Source organism: Ctenopharyngodon idella, chromosome 21, assembly GCF_019924925.1.
Source record: "Ctenopharyngodon idella isolate HZGC_01 chromosome 21, HZGC01, whole genome shotgun sequence".
Lineage (NCBI taxonomy): Eukaryota > Metazoa > Chordata > Actinopteri > Cypriniformes > Xenocyprididae > Ctenopharyngodon > Ctenopharyngodon idella.
In genome coordinates, this window is record NC_067240.1 from 1,285,001 (window position 1) to 1,309,665 (window position 24,665).

General features: G+C 39.8%; 1 long non-coding RNA gene across 1 annotated transcript in view; it reads right to left on the minus strand.

Moving 5' to 3' along the window:
* The window catches only part of LOC127503622 (uncharacterized), a 37,622-nt gene extending 19,521 nt beyond the window's left edge, over positions 1-18,101 (minus strand). The window contains exons 1-3 of the long non-coding RNA XR_007927133.1: positions 17,938-18,101; positions 3,373-3,447; positions 1,978-2,033 (exon numbers count right to left, since the gene is read on the minus strand). This is a non-coding gene — a long non-coding RNA (uncharacterized LOC127503622). The remainder of the gene's footprint in view (positions 1-1,977; positions 2,034-3,372; positions 3,448-17,937) is intronic.
* Positions 18,102-24,665: the final 6,564 nt, after the last annotated feature.

A 24,665-nucleotide genomic window follows, 5' to 3' on the forward strand; every position in this document is an offset into this window, starting at 1 on the left:
TTCAGTTTTAGTTATTTCAGTAGCCCACATCAAGTTAAACTAGACGAAAATGCTGAAACGAACTAGCTGAAATAAGTTTGGTTTTTTTTATTTTGTTTCATTTAAAGTTTATTTTATTTCAAGTAACAAGTTATTATTGTTTTACATTTGGTTAACTATGATAACCCTGATTAGTACTCAACACATGAAACTGTGACGTTTACTCAATCCTACTCAACTCTTCAGCATAACCTCTATCCTCTCATCCGGTACAAGAACAGTGCATTTCAATCGATACTTTTGTGTATCTAAACCGACAGCTATAAAACACAACGCCTCAAAGTCAGAAGGAACGAGAGAACGTGTGAACACGGGCGGAATGAAAGAGAGACGGAAACGGAAAGAAAACAGCGAAAGAAAAGGCCGTCTTCTCTTAAACAAATTCCACTGGCATCTTGTAGGTTTTTATTCGGCGCGTTTGGCCGCGGGCCGCATCTGCGGGCCAGCTGTTAGCGAGGAGAGACGGGCCGCGCGCTCCACACCACAACAGCCAGCGGTAATTGCTAGTGCAGGATATTAAATGTAGTCGATGAAAATGTTTACTGGCGATGAATATGCATAACGATGAGAAGAAAATGGCAGCGGCAGATTAAAAAGAGAGGCAGCTTGTTTACAGGGGAGACGAAAGAGAAAATAGGCGAGTGTGTGTGTGTGTTTGTGTGTGTGTGTGTGTGTGTGTGAGGAATGTTGCTTGGCCCGATGCCTGAAATAGGAGAGAGGAACCTTTGGGCAAGGCATTAGGGAGTAAAACAGATGGTTTGTGAACCTTTTATTAGGCAGAAAAAAAAGCATTAATCAAAGCGAGGCAGAAAATGGCAGCAGCTCTTTGTTGCAGCACTATTTTTTTGCTGGATTTGTTGTTTTTTGTTTTTAAAGGTGTTTCTGCGGCGTGTTTTTCTGTCGTAGTTGTAGCGCCGACATGCAAACATTAATGATATACTGTCTGTCTAACATACGTGAGTCACGTAAAACATTCCCGCAGCTGAAATATCGTGTTAACGTCCACAATATACAGTTATTAATGTTACGCAGTACAGAAACTCAGATGGAATATTGGAATATGGAAATGTTCACATCTACAGCCAATGTGTTTCATCATTTTAATAATGAAGTTCCATTAAAATTAACTAACAATAAAAATATTTCTAAAGCACTGTTAATTAATGAAATAGTTAATTAACATTTAATAACACATTATAAACATCAAAAGTTGTAATTGCATTATGCATTTTGTATTAACTAACATTAACAGATTAATAAATACTATAATAATTGCATTGCATTATAAAACGTTAACTAACAGAACCTTATTGTAAAGTGTTACCATCTCTAATCAATATTTCAAATAAAATATTGTTTTAACTGATGATCAATTTAATATATCTTGTGTCCTAAATATCACTTTCCATGCTGTTAAATATTTGTAAAATCTCTTTAACTAACAAAAGCCAGTTCCTTAATCGTCCAGGACATCGAAAAGATCAGCACAAACATCGCTAAGTATATTATCAATGAATTTGATGAATCAGCTCTTTATGAACATCCTGTCATTGTGTAAATAATGCTAAAACACAAACACGTTCTTAAACTACAACACGTGCAAATTCACATATTAAGAGTTTCTGCAGAAGAGAAATGACCCACATTCACTGAGTAAATATTTGATGGCAAGTAAAGCTGCTACAGATGAACAACCGTTATAATAGAGTGACCATCAGCTGACGACAGGCAGGTGTGTGTGTGTGTGTGTGTGTGTGTGTGTGTGTGTGTGTGCACAGCTGCTTCAGAATCTCTTTGTCAGGTGTGTGTTGTTTCTGATTTTAGCAGCACAAGAGGCAGTGCAGTATTATTTTTGTACCAGTCTGGCAGAGAAAGTGTGCGTGTTTGAGTGTGTGTGTGTGTGTGTGTGTGTGTGTGTGTGTAACGGAGATGACCTACTTTAAGAAAACACCAGAATCTCAGAGTCCAGTTTTACTGTTCACACCATGACATATCTAAAGAAAAAACACAAATGACATCTCAAATCAAAACGATCGATTGTTTCTCATAGACAGTAATGCGTTTGAATGCAGATCAAACAGAGGACTCGCCATCAGATGAGAAGATACTTCATCAGTGTCTCAAACTGAGTTTGCTGTATGTTTTTCTACTCAGGAATTTTTACATTGTAAAAGTGTTTTGAGCTATAAAAGAGCAACCATTGAGGAAAAAAGTCACCTGGGTTTAATATATGCCCAAAATATGCATTAGTTACTTGGTAACATTTTACATAAAGAGGTCCCATTAGTTAAAGTGGACCCATAATTCACAAGATGTAATATAAGTCTCTGGTGTCTCCAGAATGTGTCTGTGAAGTTTCAGCTCAAAATCCCCCACAGATCATGTATTATAGCTTGTCAAATTTGCCCCTATTTGGGTGTGAGCAAAAACACGCTGTTTTTGTGTGTGTCCCTTTAAATGCAAATGAGCTGCTGCTCCCGGCCCCCTTTCCAGAAGAGGGCGGAGCTTTAACAGCTCGCGCTTCGGTCGCTCAACAACAACAAAGCTGGAGAATCTCACGCAGCCAAAATGAGGATTGTCAGTAACGGTGTTCAGCCTTACATTGTTCAAACCGGAGTCGACACTGATGGAGAGACTCAGGAAGAACTTACAACTTTTAGGACGTTTCTGAATGGTTAAATTTATGTAGTTGCTGACAAACTAACGAGACTCTAAATAGTATTCAGTGCTCGTCTGTGCAGAACAGTTAGCATGCTTTGCTCAAACTTTTGCCATGGCATTAGAACTGGTAGACCGTTGTCACTTGCGAAAACAAAATGGCGGCGCCGTGGGTGGAAATGTGCAGATTAAGGGCCGGTAATATTATAATAAGATCTCCTTCCTACATCACAAGGGGAGTGAAATCTGAGCTGCTTGTTTTTTCACATGCTTGCAGAGAAAGGCTTGCCAAAACAAAGTTACTGGGTTGTCCTTTTTCACATTTTCTGGGTTGGTAGATGCACCGGGGACCCGATTATAGCACTTAAACATGGAAAAAGTCAAATTTTCATGATATGTTGCATTAACTAATACATTTAATATAGTTAACAGTTCATTGTTAGCTCTAGTGTGTTAATAAATACTATTTTAATAACATATTATTAGTAAATGCTGACATTAGCTTAGATTAATAAATGCTTTAATGTAGTTAACTGATGTTGAAACGTCTTGTCAAGTGTCACATTTATCTGTATGCACCATGTTTATGTTTGTAAGGGCAGCTTTTGTTTGTATTTTCGTTTTGCACATTATAAAGCAGCATATGACAGGACGTCTGTCTCGGTGTGTTTGTACCTGTGGATTTCACAAGGCGTTTGATGCGTCTTTCCTCTCAGAGTTCTGATCCAAACAGGGCGAGAGAGGGGGAATCTATTTGGATAAACATAAGAAACAATTATTCATAATTAAACATCACAAAAGCACACTGGCATATTCCTATTAGCGAAGCAATTTAAGCCATCTCGAACCTTGGCATTGCTTTAAAGTCTATTAGAAATTACAAGCTCAAATTGAATTTGGCTGGAGTTTGAACGGACCAACCTGCCAGCAATAAAACTGAGGTTTTTTTCCATTTAAAGTGATACACTTGTGTGTGTGTGTGTCACAGGATACACGCCTCTCTCTCGTCCTTTTTCTTTGATGTCTTTCCCAAAATTCATTTTCTTCCATTAGATAAATCATTAAACGTCTCATTTACGCCTCCTGATTTCATGATGCATTTCCTGCGACAAAAAGACCTGCGATCTTTATGCATGCTTGGATTTAGAAGGTGCACACGGAATAAAATATAGAAAGCTCGTTCATTTACACAAATTGCACATGTATTTTAGACTTTATTAGGACTCGATCCCAACCATCCCTGTATTTTACAGCTTTTTTAGAAATCTATCGCTCTTTCTTCTCAAAGCTGCAGTTTTCTGTCGGACATGATTTACATTTATACATTCGACAGATGCTTTTATTTAAACTGACTAAACTCACTCACAGACACACACACACTCACTCAGACTCACGCTCACACACACACACTCATATACACACTCACACACACTCTTGCTCGCACACACACTCTCACTCACACAAACTCACTCACACACTCGCACATACACACACTCATACACTCAGACTCACACTCGCTCACACACACACACACACACACACTCGCTCACACACACACACACACACTCGCTCACACACACACACACTCAGACTCACGTGCACGCACACACACTCACTCATATACACACTCACACACTCTCGCTCGCACACACACACTCACTCACACACACACACTCTCACACATACACACTCAGACTCACACTCGCTCACACACACACTCATATACACACACTCGCTCACACACACTCACTCACTCAGACTCACACACACGCTCGTGCACACACTCACTCATATACACACTCACACATTCACACACACTCGCTCACACACTCATATACACACACTCTCACTCACTCAGACTCACGCTCACACACACTCATATACACACTCACACATACTCTTGCTCACACACACTCTCACTTACACACACACACACACACACACACTCGCTCACACACTCATATACACACACTCTCACTCACTCAGACTTACGCTCGCACACACTCATATACACACTCACTCACTCTCGCTCATGCACACACTCTTGCTCACACACACTCTCGCTCGCACACACACGCTCACTCTCACTCGCGCACACACACACTCGCTTAAAGACACACACACACTCTCGCTCAAAGACACACACACTCTCGCTCAAAGACACACACACTCTCGCTCAAAGACACACACACTCACGTACACACTCACTCAAACACACACTCACTCATTCTCTCTCTCACACACACACACACACACTCACTGACACTTCCCAGTTTGTGCACGTTTCTCTCAGCATGTATCCGGTGAGGTGCTCAGGTTAGCTTTATTGTGGCTTTATGATCCTCGACCTGCTGTTAGACTCATAAAACACAAGACGGAGGATCCTAATTACAGCAGAATAAGAGAGACAGCGAGAGACAGACAGGGAAAGCGTCTCTCTCTCTCATTGTCACGCATGTGCCATCCGATCATCGATCACACGCTCCCGCCACCATCAACAGAGACTCTCAGAGAATAAATATGGATGTACATCTGATAAACTACAGCATTGTGTCAGTCCAAAGTGAAGCGGGTCAAAACCTGCTTCTGACGTCACTGGTGACAGACCCGGAAATGAACATCATCTGTGTGTGAAGATTCTGAAGGAACATTGACTAAAACTATTAAAACATTTCTGTTAATTGAAATAAAGCTCAAATAAAAACTACATAAATATTAGGTGAAAAACTTTAAATATTGCCTTAACATAAATAAGTAGACTGAAATAAGCTGAAGTACTAAAAGCATTAAACCTAATAGCAATATATAAAAAAAACTAATAAAATGAAAAAAGCACAAAGAAATTATTAAAAATGAAACAAAAATGAACAATGAAAACAACTGAAATAAAATAAAATATAAATATTAGTGTAAAAACTTAAACTAAATGAAAATTAGAAATGTTGCCGTAACTGGAAATGCATAAAAGCTAAAACTGAAATAAAAATAAATTAATCCTAAATGGTAATTTTTAAAAAACTAAAATGAAATAAAGTAAAATATAATTAGTTGAAATACTTAAATTGAAAATTAGAAACATTTCAGTTGAAGTTAAAGCACTAAAATGATTAACTGTAAATAAATAAAAACTAAAACTGAAAAAAAAAATTAAACCTAAATAAAAATTTAAAAATAATAATAAAATGACAAAAGCACAACGAAATGACTAAAAATTAAACTAAAATTAACATGAAAACTAAAACTATAAAAACGCATTCAAAATATTAATATAACTATAAGAAAACTAAATAAATATATATAAAAAACACTGCTTTGCATCACACATTTCTTGTCTTTGTTCGTCTTTCCCTGTAGAAACCAGAGAAACGGATTCATGAAGCGACAGTCAAACACAATGACACTAATAGGAAGGTTTTGGCTTCAATATGAAATAATATTTTTTTTTCATCATAAATGTCTGAAGCACATAATTCTAGTGACTTTAACAAGTATCATAATCCTGCAGCCCTACATCTATCATAAGTGCTTTGTCACTGAATCCAGAACATTTCTGTAATCACAGTAGTTTGCGTTCGCTCAGTTTGTGCACAGAACGTCTGACAAACACCAGTGTTTCTGAGCATTTACACAGAGATATTCTCTGACAAACACAGATGTTTCCACTGACACATCTGCACATGATGGAGCTCTGCTTCACTTGAGTTTACTGCGGATGTTTCTCCTTCTGAGTTACCTCAGTTTACCTGTGGCCTCAACAAATAACACAAGATCCGTTACACAAACAATGACTGTAGTGCATGTATTTACTGACGGATCTTCGGCTTGAGTGTTTGCTAAAGGTCACTGTGAGTTTCTGCTCTATGGTTTTACTCTCGAGCCTCAGAGGACACAGTTATTGCTCAATCTAATCTCAGGAGACTTTATGGAGTTTTTCTGCTGTTCCTCCTAAAATAATATTGAAATATGTACACCTCTCAGAACTATAAAAAACAATGGAAAGCTATGAGATATTAAGAAATCTCCTTTGTGATTTTTCTTTCCAGTGGGGCGACAAGCTTCACAGACCAAAAACAGACAGAAACTCTAGAACTTCACACATATGAAAGGGGGATATGAGGTGTGTGTGTGTGTGTGTGTGTAGGCGGCTGGTGAAATGAGGTGTCACTGAGCACTTGCATCCCTCCATGCTGCCATGAGCACCTTCATAGGGCACACCTGCACGCACACACACACACACACACACACACACACACACACACGCACACGCACACGCACACGCTCACACACACACACACACGCACACACACGCGCACACACACACACACACACACACACGCGCACACACACACACACACACACACGCGCACACACACACACACACACACACACACACACACACACACACACACACACACACGTAATGACCCATGTGTGACTATCCTCCCAGCTGGTGCTCCCTAAATAGGCTGCTCCTACAAAACCAGTGACCCCAGCGCCTCCTCTCCTCCCGTTTTGAACACGACACACATGCACACATGCACACACGCGCACACACGCACATGCACACACACGCGCACACGCACACACACACACACACAAATGGGTACACTGCATAGAGTATATTCTATTGTTTTTATATACAGCTAGTTATAAATACTATAACCTAACCCTTACCTACAGCCTAAACTGAAGAGAAAACTTTATGCATTTGTACAATTTTTTAACTTTTTTGACCTCATTTTTAAAGGGTATTTCATTATGATTTGACTTTTTTAACTTTAGTTAGTGTGTAATGTTGCTGTTTGAGCATAAACAACATCTGCAAAGTTACGACGAAGAATTCTCTGTTTAAGGACTACAACAAACGGCTGGTAGGGACTACAATGAGCTTCTTCCTGTGTTAGTGATATCACTAACCCTAAAATTTACATAAACCCACCCCCGAGAACACGCAACAAAGGGGGCGTGGCCATGTTGGGCTGCTTTAGAGAAGAGGAAGAGTTGTTGTAGTAGAGTGTTGTTGACATGCCGTCACTTTACGCCGGACTGCTTCACAAACGAGGGTCAATTCAACACAAAAGATTAACATGACGGCACATGCTAGTGGATGAGTTGAATCAACTCCACAGAACTACATAAATTTATCCACTAAGCATTCAGAAACGTCCTAAAAGTTGTAACTTCTTCCTGAGTCTCTCCATCAGTGTCGACTCCGGTTTGAACAATGTAAGGCTGAACACCGTTACTGACAATCCTCATTTTGGCTGCGTGAGATTCTCCAGCTTTGTTGTTGTTGAGCGACCGAAGCGCGAGCTGTTAAAGCTCCGCCCTCTTCTGGAAAGGGGGCGGGGAGCAGCAGCTCATTTGCATTTAAAGGGACACACACAAAAACGGCATGTTTTTGCTCACACCCAAATAGGGGCAAATTTGACAAGCTATAATAAATGATCTGTGGGGTATTTTGAGCTGAAACTTCACAGACACATTCTGGGGACACCAGAGACTTATATTACATCTTGTGAAAAGGGGCATTATAGGACCCCTTTAATAATAAGTGCAAGCTGCAACCGTGCCACACAGAGAACATAACATCACATGACTGAATGGCCGATTTGTTCCCAAAATATGGTTAAGATACAAAGTGTGTTTTCTTCTTTGACAAGGCTGTGATTTAAAACTGACACTAGGCTGAAATACCACCGATGCCAATAATCTCAAATTGGCCAAATATCAGTCAATCAGATTTGCTTTTAGATTTTTCTATAACTAATCTGTTAATTTTAGTTAATGCACTGTCAACTAACATTTTTAGGTTAATAACTGCTGTAAAACTATACAGTTAACGCACTAACTATGAGTTGCGTGTTTGTCTACAGGTGTTCCTCATGTCTTATTCAGCTGCAAATGTTTGCGTGAGTTGTTTGCTCTCCGTCACCACAAACGTCTGATCCGCACCAGGTTTTGAACAAGCGCACTGGACATAAAACACCACTTCATTTACAACTGGAACACGTGCGCTTGCATAACAGCGAGGAGTTTGATGCGCGCTGCACACCCACACAAAAGTGCCATTTTATTGCAATTACAGCATCATTTTCAGATCTCTAACCACAAGCCAACGGAGATGTGAGAATGAAAGACTGCGACGGACGGATGTGTGTGTATGTGTGTGTGTTAATGGACTGGATGGTTTGGGTGACCTCGCTGCAGGTGCATGAACAGCTCTGATGCTGCGGAGGTCAGTCAACGCCTTCCACAGAAAAAAAGAGATGAAACAAAAATAAAATAAACAAATAAACCAACCGATTTCGACAGCTGCCAATACATCACTTAGTGTTTACTGCTTTGACTTTTAGGGTAACAATCCAAAGCTGCCAAATGCGTAATTAGGACGTCTGATTTTAACCGCGCACACAGGAACGGACAGAACGGGCCGTTTAAACACAAGCTGCGGTCGAAAGGTTAATTACAGCCGCTGCACGAGACGTTTAGACGAAATCAATGTCTATTACAACGCAAAGCCGATGGATTCTGATTAACTGAAGCACGGTCAAACATGTTTTTGCTTGTCATCACGTCACTTTACTCCAACGATGTGCCAAAAAAAACAACTTTATAGCTCAAAATGTAACTTCTCTCAGTCAATTTATGTTTCTAAAACACAATTAAATATTCACTAAAAAGATATATTTGGAGGAGAAACTTCAGTTCGCCTGAAACGACTAGTCAAACATGTTTTTGCTTTAAAAATTCACAAGTTATGCACTACAGCACAATTTTACCATGGTTAAATTATGGGTCAAATATGGCTAACCCAACTATTGGGTTAAAAATGTAATTTAAAAAAAACAAAAAAACAACAACAACAACGGTTGGGTTTTAAAAACAACCCAAGTTGGCTTGAAAATGGACAAACCCAGCGATTGGGTTGTTTTAACCCAGCTGTTGGGTTAAATGTTGGCTCAACCTGCTGGGCAGTTTTATTTAACTCAAGTATTGATTAAAAATGACTATATGTCTAACTTAAAATGAACCCAAAATAGGTTGGAAATTAAAAATCAGACACACAATTACTAGAGGAAACAATAATAATCAAAAGGTGAACATTTATTAATAAGCAATTTAATAAATGTTTATTGTTTAATTAACATTCATTAAACTAAATAAATGTTCATTTATTAAACATTAATTTTGGGTTCATTTTAAGCAAGCAAAACAGTCAACTTTGAACAATAGTTGAGTTAAAAACAACCCAATCGCTGGGTTAAAACAACCCACTCGCTGAGTACAAACGACCCACTCGCTGGGTCAAAACATCCCAATCGGTGGGTTAAAACATCCCAATCGGTGGGTTAAAACATCCCATTCGCTGGGTCAAAACATCCCATTCGCTGGGTCAAAACAACCCATTCGCTGGGTCAAAACATCCCAATCGCTGGGTCAAAACAACCCATTCGCTGGGTCAAAACAACCCAATCGCTGGGTCAAAACATCCCAATCGCTGGGTCAAAACAACCCATTCGCTGGGTCAAAACAACCCAATCGCTGGGTCAAAACATCCCAATCGGTGGGTTAAAACATCCCATTCGCTGGGTCAAAACATCCCATTCGCTGGGTCAAAACAACCCATTCGCTGGGTCAAAACATCCCAATCGCTGGGTCAAAACAACCCATTCGCTGGGTCAAAACATCCCAATCGCTGGGTCAAAACATCCCAATCGCTGGGTCAAAACATCCCAATCGCTGGGTCAAAACATCCCTATCGCTGGGTCAAAACATCCCAATTGCTGTGTCAAAACAATCCACTCGCTGGATTAAAACAACCCAAACATTGGGTCAAAACAACCCATTCACTGGGTTAAAACATCCCATTCGCTGGGTTTGTCCATTTTCAACCCAACTTGGGTTATTTTTAACCCAGCATTTTTTAGAGTGTAGGTTAAATTACTTGGCACTATATAATATATAAATGAATAAGTGTGGGAATCATCTTAACCATGGTAAAATCACTGTAACACACAACCTGTCGTATTGCTTTAAATAAACTACACCAGATTCATTTATAATCAGATTAAAATTTAGAATGGACAAGAAGAAAACACTAATTTTCATGAAAATACAAATACGCAAATTCACAGTTTATGCATTACAGCATAATTTTACAATCGTTAAAATACTTGGCTTAACATTGTAACTATCTTAACCGTGGTAAAAACACAACATGTCATATTGGTTTAATAAACTGTCAGATTCATTTAAAATCAGAATAAAATTTAGAAAAGACAAAGAAAAAATTAGATAAATGCGTCAGAAAATTTACAGCAAGGGAAGAAACTGTAATGCAAAGAAAAATTGCTCCATCAATGCTCAATGAAAAAATTATTGCATTTATAGTTATTGCAATATATACATGAACAAACTTGAGACCACACCGCTTCCGATCGTCCTCTTTCATACAGACACAGCGTCCGCACCGCCATCCTCCAACAAGAGGAATTACACAATATCTATCCAGACCTATTTAACCACATGATCGATGTCTCCCATCAAACGCAGCCCAAACTCTCTGACCTTTGCATTCATCTGAGGGTTGCACACGATTGCAGCAGGCATGACGACAGGACAGAGCTGGAGTTTGTGTTAAGATCAAACTGTTTCAGTTCTGTGACTATTTGTGCACATAATGGGACCAAACACTGGATATTATATCGCAAACATTAAAGCGCATCCACACACACAAACGCTCAAGCTTTCACATTGTTAGGGACATATAGGGTATAAAAAAAAAAAGACTAAAAAACATAGTATTACAAAAAAAAAAAAAATACTATGGAAGTCAATGGGGATCATTCTTCAAAATACCTTCTTTTGCGTTCAGCAGAAATAGTGTTCATACAGGCTTGAGGGTGAGTAAATGTCATAATTTTTGGGTGAACTATCCCTTTAAGATGTCTTAAGTTTCTGACTTTTAATGTGCCTGAAGTCCAATGCATTTTCTCGTGCAGGAGAGATGTGTGAAACACACAAACAGCAGTAAAAACAGCAGAGACAACACGACAGACGAAGCCTTACAGTCAAACAACACGTCTCTGAGCCTCTGAACCGCTCAGACGGCATTAATACACACGATAAGCTAATAACTCAAACCTCCAAACATGTCAGACACACGCAAACTCCTTCCGATGGTTATCGGCGAGAAACGCACAGGAGAGAAAGAGAATTGAATTAAATAAGAGAAGTGGGGGTGATATCACACATCCAAACGTGTGTCATTGAAGCTGGTTTCCTGATAATCGCAGCGGTGCGCGTTTTGACAAGTCAAATGTGTTACATTTTACCCAGAGTGCAACGCTGCAGTCGGAGTGTGACAACTATGCAAATTACAATAGTTTGATCCAGCACACATTTCTCACTTCGACTAGACTCGCATTAAAGCACAGAAAGAAATTTATGAATAAACCCACAGGAAAGAAAAACAATAAAAATCACACCTTTAATATGTTTCTCGATGAAACCAAAAACTCCACCAGAGTTTCAGAGGAGATCTCTTCAGTTTCTCAAACTGTGCTCACATTTGAAAGTCTGTAATCAAAAGTTAGAGATCTCAAAAGTGTCTCAAATGATCCGCTTTGACGATGAATGACTCATTCGAGACTGTTTTTATTTCTAATAAGGATTTTTAGGAGAAATGTCCAAGAAAAAGTTAATACCTCAATAAAATGAAGTCCATTAAGTTCCCTGAGCTATAAAAGAGCATCATCTCAGTCATTTTCCTCTGGCATATCATGCTGTTGTAATACAACCATATAATACATTCATTAATGCGAAGATGCTTTGAAACAATCTGGATTGTATAAAGATACAAATGACTTAACTCTTTCCCCACCAATGATGGAATTTTCTGGCAATCCATGTTTTCACTGTTATACGGTAGGTGGCGCTGTTATGCATCTTCTGAAAGAGTACAGAATCTCAGATCAAAACACAGGCGAAGAAGAAGCAGAAACGAGCGATAGAAGCATTGCTGACGAACGTCAATTATTAACGCGAACATTAATCAGCATATAAATCAAAACTGCCTGACGTTACTGAATGAAATATCGTTGTTTTTACTAGTTAATCAGTAGGCTTTGATCGATTATTCAGCTTTTTCAATTAGTTAAAGTATCGAGTTATACCTGTTCTAACTAATAAAAAACAAGGAAATCACTTCAGTTTTTGAAAATGTCTTTGTAATGAACTTTGTGACTGGAACTGTTTTTATTAAGGCTGGGCATTGACACTAATCTTCTATTCATAAGCTTGCGATTCGATTCTGATACAAATTCAGTTCGATTTATTTGGATATATATCAGGCACAGAACATAATTTTGAAAGCTTGTTTCCGCCAGGAGACATAAAAAATAAAAATGTAATCGCGACTTCTCAGAATTATGACTTTTTTCCTCTAAAATATAAAGTTTTATATTACTTAATATCTCACAAAAACTTAAAACTGTGAGATATTATTGTCTTTTTTTTATTTTTTATTCCATGGCAGAAACGAGCTTCCATAGTGTGTACACCAGCGGACGATATCGTTCTGTTTATTCTAAGTTTTGTCGTCTGTCGCTTTAAATGCTTGCACTTTTTAAAGTTGAATGGATTCTGATTGGCTGTCAATGTTTTTATCATTCATCATCTGGATAAAATCATTCTGAAAGTGATTTCAGAAATATAATTTCTCTGTGTTATTATCATTATAGTTGTGGTGTGAACTCTTCTTATAGAAGAACTCTACTATTCTTATAGAATTAGAACGATTATTAATTAAAATGTTATAGTTAACGATAGTTATCATCCTCGGTGTGAAAAGGTGCAATAATTGTTTTGTGATATTGATTAAAATTAAGTGAGTTTATGCAAGTAAAATGGGAAAAAAAACAACCTTATTTTGATAAATTCCTCAGAAAACAAGACTTCATTTCTTACGTCATTTTGAATCACAAGTAAATGCATCTTGATTTAAAACAAAGACTAAGAAAATCACATTTTGCAGTGAATATTTTATAACTTCAAAGCACCTTATAAATTCTTAATATCACAAACTTATAATGTGACATTATTTTCATCTCATAATTATCAGCTTCTGAAATACTGCAATGAAAGAGCAACATCTGAGCAGTTTTCCTGTGGGATATTATGGTGAAACACTGCAAAAATGACTTTCTTCCTCAGTGTTTTTTTCCAGTATAAATATCTAAACATTCTTAAATCAAAATACAGTCACTGGAGAAGCAAAATGACAGAAGATAAGTCTCTTTTTTGGAAAAAATTGATCAAACTTAAGTGAGTTTATGCTTAAAACAAGACATTTTTAATTCAAATGAAAAAAAACAATTTATTTTGATCAATTTCATATCTTACGTCAAATAAATGCATCTTGATTTAAAACAAGACTAAGTATGAAAATCACATTTTGCTGTGAATTTGTTTCCACCTATGTTTGGATCAAATACGGACAAACCCGTCCATTGGGTTTAAAAATTTAATAAAAAAAATTAAACCAAAGGTTGTCCATATTTGACGCAAGCAGTGTAGAAATAGTTTTAAAGTTCCCCTTGTAGTCAATTTTATTCCTTAAATCTCATCTTTGATCACCAAAATGACACATTTTCCTTGAAAATATTTTCTTTATGCCTTAAAATAGCTTGAATGTAACTCTATACCCTTACCTTATTTAGTATACGCGGTTCTATGAATATGCAAATTAGCCCCGCCTCCACTCACTCACAGCAGCTCAGAGATCCACTCGTTGACACGATTGGTTACAAGGTAGTTTGTGACGTCAAACACCAGCGATTTCAAACCGTGTTTTTGAGACTGTCTTTGGCTCGCTGTCGTTTTAAAGAGAAAATACTCAGCAATGGTGTTGACTTATGAATTTGCCTTAAAGCACATTAAAAACACCACATAGACATATAAACAACATTAAAAACTTGATTTTCACCACAGGCGGTGAAATGACCATATTCTACATCACTTAAAGGGGACCTATTATGCAAAATTCAGTTTTGCTTGGTGTTTGGACATTGCATGGTGTTTGGATTAATCCACGTAGCTCTCTCCATTTACTCCCGAAATCTGAGCCACTGAAGACGAGGTGGATTAATTTTGTTTTCGAAGAAAATGCTCCCTCAACTCTACTGAAATTCGTTTATGTCTGCACGAATCATTTCACACCGGACTGCTTTGAGAACGAATATCAATACAAAGGGACAATACAAAACAGAGGTTGTGCTAAAAATGTGTTACTCAAGGATAGATCAGTTCATGATCCAGATTACAGCCTCCAGAGTGATACTGGATACGGCAGTGATGAAGGTGAGAGCACTTTATTACAGTTCATCGGAGTTGATTTACGGATATAAAGTTTACCAGTTTATTAAGCACCACCCGAAAAGGCATAAGGTCTTATATATTTGTTTACTGTTAGTTGTAATGAGTGTTTCTGTGAAATTCGCTGTGTATGTAGATGATAATGCAAGGGAGAGAGAGAGAGTTTATGGAAAATATTTTAATGCACACTTGTACTGTGTTTTATTAAGCTCTTACAGTGATTTTCTAGAGTGAAAACGGACGCTTCATCTTTTGTGTGAAGTACAATAAACATCATAAAACTCATCGGTACAGTCGAACGGGTCCGGTACAACAGGCTTGTAGTAATATAGTGGATAAAAACAAGAAGACAATATAACCGTAATTTAACTAAACTATACCTGTTCTATCTCCATGCAGTATATATTCGCAGTTTCTGACATTATAGCGCGTCCTGACTGACTCCTGACACCGGAGAATCAGCTCTTGAAGCTCCACCCTCTTAGGCCGAGCGCAGCAGCTCATTTGCATTTAAAGGGCACACACTGAAACGGCGCGTTTTTGCTCAAACCCAAAAAGTGCCATTTTTAAAATGCTATAAAAAATGATCTGTGGAGTATTTTGAGCTAAAACTTCACATACACACTCTGGGGACATATTTTACATCTTGTAAAATGGGGCATAAGTCGTCCCCTTTAATCATACCCAATTAAGAGTTTGAGGCAAAAGCCGTAGTTAATAGTGAGTGTGACCGCAAACTTTTCTTGGACAAATCTGCTATGATTTCTGAGGCGTCTCTGTAGACTAAAAGTCATTTAGCGAGAACCTGGTGGCTTTGACCTCCCGGCGACACCATCCCGTCCTTGTTTTGATGCAGTTTCCCTGCGTTTCCGTGCTGCCATATTATGAATCCGCATGTAAACACACAGGTGGAGCGTTTGGGCCGCACAGGGACATCTCAAACTTATAAATACAGACGGAAATCTCATATATTCAGACAAGAGAGGTTGTGTTGACCCAACTCACGAGTGCTCACACACACACACACACACACACACCGGAGGATTAATGAGAGCTGCTATCAGCACGTCTCTGCATCGCGGACACACGTTTCACGCTGTAAAGGTGAGGCTCTTCATCAAAGCGAACGTCACCCCCACCCTCCGATTTGGAGCCCGTCCAGAAATGACAAAAACATCCGTCCGAGGAGTTTGTGGAATTACTGAATTAGCATCGCCTTCAAGTTTCGCCCCTTCCCCAAAACTCCCCCTCGCCGTCTGTCACACACACACGGGATTATTATTCATTAGAGCGTGGCGTACAGAAAGACTGCTGACACCCGCTCTCTACCCACACTGCACCGGGTCACTGAGTGCCGTCCCCACGGTAAGCAGGTACAGACACGCGGGCCATCTGTTTATCAAACGCTGACATGTCACAGAGTTAACCAAACACTAGTGACAGACGAAAACCACTGGAAAGAAACGTAGAGATGAGACCAGAAGATACACACACCTGAGGAGGACGTTATTGCTCAGAGGTCTCATGAGACGTAATGGAGTTTCCAGGTATGTTTCACTGAAGCATCAAGTTCGTCTCAGATGTTTCTCATCCTAAAAGGAAAACTGACTCGCTAGTCGTCCTCCAGTAAGATCAGCTCAAAGCAATTTCGGAGAAACTGGAGACTTTCCCATTTGATCTTTTTTGTGGTGTATGAAAAACAATTGAAACATTACAGATGTCATTTGTAAATTGTGCTAAAAAAAAAAAAAAAAAGATTTTCAACAAATGGCTGGTAGGGACTACAACGAACTTCTTCCCAGGTTAGTGACATCACAAACCCCAAAATTTACATAAACCCCGCCCCCGAGAACACACAACAAAGGGGGTGAGGCCATGTTGAGCTGCGTCATTTTACACCGGACTGCTTTCCAAACGAGGGTCAATTCAACGCTGGATTTGCACAAAAGATTAACATGACGGCACATGCTAGTGGATGAGTTGAATCAACTCCACAGCAACTACATAAATTTATCCACGAACCATTCAGAAACGTCTAAAAGTTGTAACTTCTTCCTGAGTCTCTCCATCAGTGTCGACTCCGGTTTGAACAATGTAAGGCTGAACACCGTTACTGACAATCCTCATTTTGGCTGCGTGAGATTCTCTAGCTTTGTTGTTGTTGAGCAACCAAAGCGCGAGCTGTTAAAGCTCCGCCCTCTTCTGGAAAGGGGCGGAAGCAGCAGCTCATTTGCATTTAAAGGGACACACACAAAAATGCAGTGTTTTTGCTCACACCCAAATAGGGGCAAACTACGATGGAAACACATTTACTGAATAAATCCCTCAAGAAACTCATGTGACTTTACCTCAGCAGAGGCTGTGATTGGATAACTGGACTAACCAGCGGACCAATCGCATCGGAGCATCTTAAATGTTGGTTTGGTGGTTCTGAAACGCCTGAGTCAAAGTCTGTCATCAGAATGATTTGGTTTAATTCCCAAACACCAGCATCCGAACGCAAGAGAACATTGCCGCTCTGAGACGCAACTCATTTATGATGGAGGAAAAAGAGCCCGATTGCCTCAAATTTTGCGCCAATTTCCCAGGAAGTTACGATTTTGTTCTCTTGAACACATGGGATGGAAACGCTGCTTTATTCGCAAATGTTTTATGCAATATCCCAATTTTGCGTGCAAGTTAAATTTGCAACTTTGGATGGAAACATAGCTATTTCAAACCGATCTCACATTTAAATCTAAAACAACAATGCATAAAAATGCTAATTTCCTCCATTTTAGTCATCAGTAATACCATGAACATTTAAAACTCATGAGTTGATGTTATTCATGCACTTTCACAGAGAATTTCTCATTTATTTACCTGGAATGGTCAATGCCAGACACCTTCAGCGGTACTTGAAATCTCGCCATTGGACGTCCCTCCATCAGGGCCAAACCTTCAGCGTCTCACAGCATTGATGTTTCTGAGGTCAAATCTCAGCAGTCTGGAAATCAACAGTCTTTACTCACTGGATCATGGCATTTGTCAGTCTGTAAGTGAACAAAAAGAGCGTGTGCAGTTCTTTAATGTGAGTCCTGTCAGAGTTTCAAAACAGCAAAAACAGCCACTTCAACTCTGAACTTCGAGCCAAACAAACGCTGTTGAGCTGACAAAGTGGATGTGTAGATTGGACTTGACCTCTGACCCTGAATTCAACAGTCTATGTGTGTGTACATGTTTGAATGCGTTTCATTCAGGCCCATGAATTCAGCCTCTACACTGGGGGAAAAAAAAAAAAAGTGTACGGGTTGCTGGCTAGTAGTGCACTTACTTTCGGATGCTGCTTTCCGTTAGGTCACTGCTATCACTCTGATCCCTCCTCATTAATTGATTGACAATTAATTGCTGCTAACACCGTCGGTAATAACGCTAATGGAGGGATCGCGCTCCGCCATGCGAGTCTCGCCGTGGAATTAGCGCGGTAATCTAATCTGGGAACGGAGCATGACAAACGTGTCATTAATGCTGCCTCTCCTGAGACGTGAGAACAGTGAGCAAATGACTGCGTTCAAGCAGCGATCACACCTGACACGCGATCGCTCACTTGCTCTCACCTGCCTGCCACGAACCAAGCCCGTTCACACCTGGATCCAAAGCGGCCCGGTGCTGCAAGCCAGAAGCACCTAGAGGAAGTCAATTAGGATATTTATATCAGAATAATGATCTCATACCACTGTCATTAAAAGCAAGCACCTCGTTTTATCAGTCCTTACTTCTTAGCGAGTTTTCGATGTCATTTCTGGTGTAAAAACTGCAAATTACTGCAAATGAGAAGATGACAGACAAATACCAGAAGATGAAGAGCGTCGTTCTCTGGATGTACACGTTATAATGTTTTTGTAATTAGTTTCTTCTGCTCACCAAGACTTTTATTTGATCAGAATAATAATTTAATAATAATCATAAATGTTTCTTGAGCAGCAAATCATCATATTAGAATGATTTCTGAAGGATCATGTGACACTGAAGACTGGAGTAATGATGCTGAAAATTCAGCTTTGATCACTGGATATAAATTACATTTTAACATATATTCACATAGAAAACAGCTATTTTAAATTGTAATAATATTTCACATTTTTACTGTATTTTTGATCAAATAAATGCAGCCTTTGTTGAACAGAAGAGACTTCTTTCAAAAACATTAAAAAATGCAATTATTCCAAACTTTTGACCACTGTCTCCTTTCCCAGCCATCCCAGGGATCATCAGTTTGTCCAGACAATGGAAGATGACGAGCTGCTGGAGTGTTTGGGAAACCTGTTTGATAACATTATTTTACTGTTTGATAGCAATTGATATTCCTCACCTCATGTTTGGCCTTCATGAGACACAGAATAAAGGCATCAGTATCCAGAAAAACATTCTAAACTAAAACACTGAAAAAAAAAATTTCCATTCATACGGAGGCAGAAGTGTTTTGTCTGTGCTCTTCAAGAAGTCTCAGGTGTTTTTACTTTATTAAAAGAGTTGATTTGATTTTACAAAAAAAAAAAAAAAAAAGCCCTGTGGGACAGAGACATGGAGGGGGTAAAACACTCCCGGGGCCGGTGCCGCCAGGGTCAGTGTAATAATCACCGTCTCCCTGATGGAAAAACATGTTCTTTATATCTAATACTTTAATGAATTTTTAATCACGTAATTTGTAATTAAATTACCAGGGATAAGCGAGCAGTGGAGCCAGACAGAGACAGAAAGAGAGAGAGATTACTGGACGTGAGATTATGTTGCAAGCTGTAAAATAACCCCGTTTAGGACAGAAGAGTGAGAGATTAACAATCTTCTTATTTAATGATGAAATGAAAAGGCCTGATCAACAAACGGACAGTCAGATATGGTATTAATGGATAATCTGCTGAAGACTGAATTAACTGGTCGAGCTAAAACTCTGTAATAAACCAGTTAAAAAGTGAAATATTTGATATATTGTTTGAGTGTGCGTTTACTTTGAGGCACTGAAATTAACTAAACCTGGCAAAACTTCTGGTTGGCTGGTTGGTGTGCTGGTGAGTTAATTGGTGGGTGGGTTGGTCGGTGAGTTGGTGGGTTGGCAGGTGGGTGAGTTGGTGGGTTGGTCAGTTGGCAGGTGGGCTGGTTGGTTGGTGTGCTGCTGAGTTGGTAGGTGGGTTGGTTGGTGAGTTGGTGAGTTGGTAGGTGGGTTGGTTGGTGAGTTGGTGAGTTGGTAGGTGGGTTGGTTGGTTGGTGAGTTGGTAGGTTGGCAGGTGGGTTGGTAGGTTGGCAGGTGGGTTGGTTGGTTGGTGAGTTGGTAGGTGGGTTGGTTGGTTGGTTAGTGAGTTGGTAGGTGGGTTGGTTGGTGAGTTGGTAGGTGGGTTGGTTGGTTGGTGAGTTGGTAGGTTGGCAGGTGGGTTGGTTGGTTGGTTAGTGAGTTGGTAGGTGGGTTGGTTGGTGAGTTGGTAGGTTGGCAAGTGGGTTGGTTGGTTGGTTGGTGGGTTGGTCAGTTGGTGGGTTGGTTAGTTGTGAGTTGGTAGGTTGGCAGGTGGGTTGGTAGGTGGGTTGGTTGGTTGGTTAGTGAGTTGGTAGGTTGGCAGGTGGGTTGGTTGGTTGGTTGGTTGGTGAGTTGGTAGGTGGGTTGGTTGGTTGGTTAGTGAGTTGGTAGGTTGGCAGGTGGGTTGGTTGGTTGGTTAGTGAGTTGGTAGGTGGGTTGGTTGGTGAGTTGGTAGGTTGGCAAGTGGGTTGGTTGGTTGGTTGGTGGGTTGGTCAGTTGGTGGGTTGGTTAGTTGTGAGTTGGTAGGTTGGCAGGTGGGTTGGTAGGTGGGTTGGTTGGTTGGTTAGTGAGTTGGTAGGTTGGCAGGTGGGTTGGTTGGTTGGTTGGTTGGTGAGTTGGTAGGTGGGTTGGTTGGTTGGTTAGTGAGTTGGTAGGTTGGCAGGTGGGTTGGTTGGTTGGTTGGTTGGTGAGTTGGTTGGTTGGTTGGTGAGTTGGTTGGTGGGTTGTTCAGTTAGTGGGTTGGTTGGTTGGTGAGTTGGTAGGTTGGCAGGTGGGTTGGTTGGTTGGTTGGTTGGTTGGTGAGTTGGTTGGTGGGTTGGTTAGTGAGTTGGTAGGTTGGCAGGTGGGTTGGTTGGTGAGTTGGTAGGTGGGTTGGTTGGTTGGTTAGTGAGTTGGTAGGTTGGCAGGTGGGCTGGTTGGTTGGTGTGCTGCTGAGTTGGTGGGTTGGTTGGTGAGTTGGTCGTTGGGTGGGTTGGCAGATGGGTTGGTTGGTGTGCTGGTGAGTTAATTGGTGGGTTGGTTGTGCTGCTGAGTTGGTGGGTGGGTGGTCTGGTTGTGGGTGGGTTGGTTGTGCTGCTGAGTTGGTGGGTGGGTTGGCAAGTGGATTGGTTGGTGGGTTGGTGAGTTGGTGGGTCAGTTGGCAGATGGGTTGGTTGGTTGGTGTGCTTCTGAGTTGGTGGGTGGGTTGTTTATTTGGTGAGTTGGCAAGTGGATGGGTTGGTTGGTGTGCTGCTGAGTTGGTGGGTGGGGTGGATGGTTGGTGAATTGTGCGTGGGTTGGTGTACTGCTGAGTTGGTGGGCTGGTGGGTTGGTTGTGAGTGAGTTGGTAGGTGGATTGGTTGTTTGGTGAGTTGGTGGGTGGGTTGGCAGGTGGGTTGGTTGGCGTGCTGCTGAGTTGGTGGGTGGGTTGGTTCTGGGTTGGCAGGTGGATTGGTTGGTTGGTGAGTGGGTTCATTGGTTAGTGAGTTGGTGGGTGGGTATGCTGGAGGGTGAGTTGGTTGGTTGGTGGCTTGATTGGTTGGTTGAATAAACAAACATTTTAATAAATTATATCAAGCTTAGAATGTTTATTATTAGGTACTTTACTATAAACAACTTTGCTATCTAAACTTCTGTTTGATTTTATATAAGAAAAACTGTTTTATTCTGAGCAGTTATTGAGAACAAGAGGAATTGTAATTACTGACCACGTTTCAGATTTTATTTTTAAACAGATAATCAATATCGAACCATAACATACCAGATGAAAATTATCACACACACCAGCTTGATATGGTACTGTATAAAGATTTGATAAATGTACCAAATCTCATCGTCCTTATACTTTTGAATGGTAGTGTATGTCTGAATTTGATTTACTGATGGTGTCATGAATTGCATTTTGATCGTATTTAATGTGTGACCCCACAGATCTGTGACAGATCAGGATTACTGTGACCAATCCCCAATCCCCTGCCTGACCTCTGACCTTCCCAGATTGGGTTGGGCCATTTCCAAAATCCTAAACTCTCTGGAGAAAAACGCATCACTATAACCTCTAGTATAAACACATTATTCAGAACCAAGAATCAAAATTACTCATTCATTCATTTAGAAAGAAAGATTGATAAAATCATAAAGGCTTATGTTCAGTGTGTGTGTTGGTGGTTTTTTTTGCATGTTCCCAGAAAGTTTGTGAGTATGTGCATGCTGATCCAAGAGGCCTCATTAATGTGCTGCTGTCCGCTCGAGTCTCTGCCAGATGAAATTAAGGTCCAATTATTGATAAATGAAGAGTACTTTTCACGGAAGCCGTGCCTGAAGATACACGCTGCATCTGTCACATGGCAACACACACACACACATACACACACACAGCTCACTCAAGTGTGACATCGCATCCTGTGCATTCATCATGCATCTGTAGGAGATCAGAGTGTGTGTGTGCGTGGAGTTATTCTAGTCTGATGCTAGTCTGTGTTCAATATCTGATCAGAAATATCCACGTCTGTCTGTCTGCTCAGTGAAAAACTGATGCCTGGCAGGTTAAAATGGTTCTTCATGTGGTCACAGATAAAGTAAGTGGGTTTATAAAAAGTCAACACATTATTTAAAGGAACGGTTCACCATAAATGAAAATCCTGGCATCATTTACTCACCCTCACATCTTTCTAAACCCGTTTGGCTTGAGTTCTTCTGTGGGACACAAAACTGTATGCGCAAATGATTTTTTGCTGTTTAAAAAATAAAAATAAAACAAATGAATGCATGCACAAATGAATAGCTTTTTAAAAAAAAATAAAAATAAAATATAAATCAATGCATCACTCTGAGTGACACCCAGACATCCAAATATATCTCCCATAAGAACTACTGTACCCACAATCCCTTGCAAAGCCCTAACACCTAACCTGCCCTTTAATCCAGAACGCTGAGAGCGAAACACCTGTCAGCGGCGGCGGTGATGTGCGCTCACACCCTGATCATCGTGTTAATTGAATGTCAGAGGCGGGTGATGTCAGGGCAGCAGGGCCCTGGGACTCCACCAAACAAAGATGAACTACCAATTTTTATGATTTTACAAGAATTGGTAAAAGCTACTAAGAGCAGTACTGTATATATTGCTCTTTTGCCTAACTTTACAGCAATCACAATTAATCAAATGATAGAAAACAGTCTAATTTATATAACATAATTGGAAAAACAGCAGCATTTAATGCAATATTTTGCTAAAAAAAAAAAAAAAAAACACAAGACATAAAATATTTTCGTGTTCAATTATTGCTGAAATTCATTTGGCTGTGATGGTAGAAATATACTTTACATAAGTATCAATATGCAAACATGATTGCTTGGACAATGCATTTTAAAACACATGCAATGCATTGTGAATTTAAGCTGAAATTGTTTGCATTCACATACTTGCATGTTTGCTTGTCATGCAACAAAAAAAAAGTAAGTTTGTAACTGTAAAAGCCTACAGATTATCTACTGAAAAATGTAGTAAAGTTAGTAGTGTCACTAGATTTAGTTACTTCACAACACTGATTCAGTGACATGAAAAACATACTAACACACACACACATGCCCTCCACGCTCATGTACCTAATGAAACACTATCCTGAGCCAATTTTTATCAGTTCTTAAATGACAGGTGGTAATTTAGCTGAGGATATCACATCATGGGAGAACTAGAACGGACTCTGTCGGACTCGAATTGTAATTTGTGTGCCCTGGATGAGCCGTTATCAGAGGTAGAAAAGTGATACGGACACGCTGTCAGACAGCAGAGCGTGTTTAATGATAAAAGCTTCAAACTGTCTCAGTAATCCAGCTAGTTCTGGAACTCAGCAGAAAGACACTGAATGTGTTAACAATGCCTCTCTCTCAGCTAGAGGACCATTCTTCTGTCTTTTGGTGCCTGTTCAGTTTATGGGCCATCCTTGTTTAAATATAAGACAGCCCAGTTAAAGAGAAGGTATTATGCTTTTTTCACAAGTGTGTTTAATGTTGCTGTTTGAGCATGAAAATTAAGTTATTCTCTATATTAGCGCGCACTGTTTCTTGACCAATCACAACACATTGCTCCAGCCGACCAATCAGAACACACTGTGCTTTTCAGAAGGAGGGGCTTCATAGAGACAGGAACTAAACAGGGCGTTACTGACAGACTGGGAAGAGAAGTAACAAAAACTATACAAATTAAGTTCGTCGAGACAAACTTTAAAGTTCGAGACCAACTTTGACCTTTCTGGCCGACCAGAAAGTTTGAAAAAGTTTTAAAAGCTTTAAGATTTTCAGTTTGAAGTAGTTTGAAATTTAAAGTAGTTTTAAAGTTCAAAGT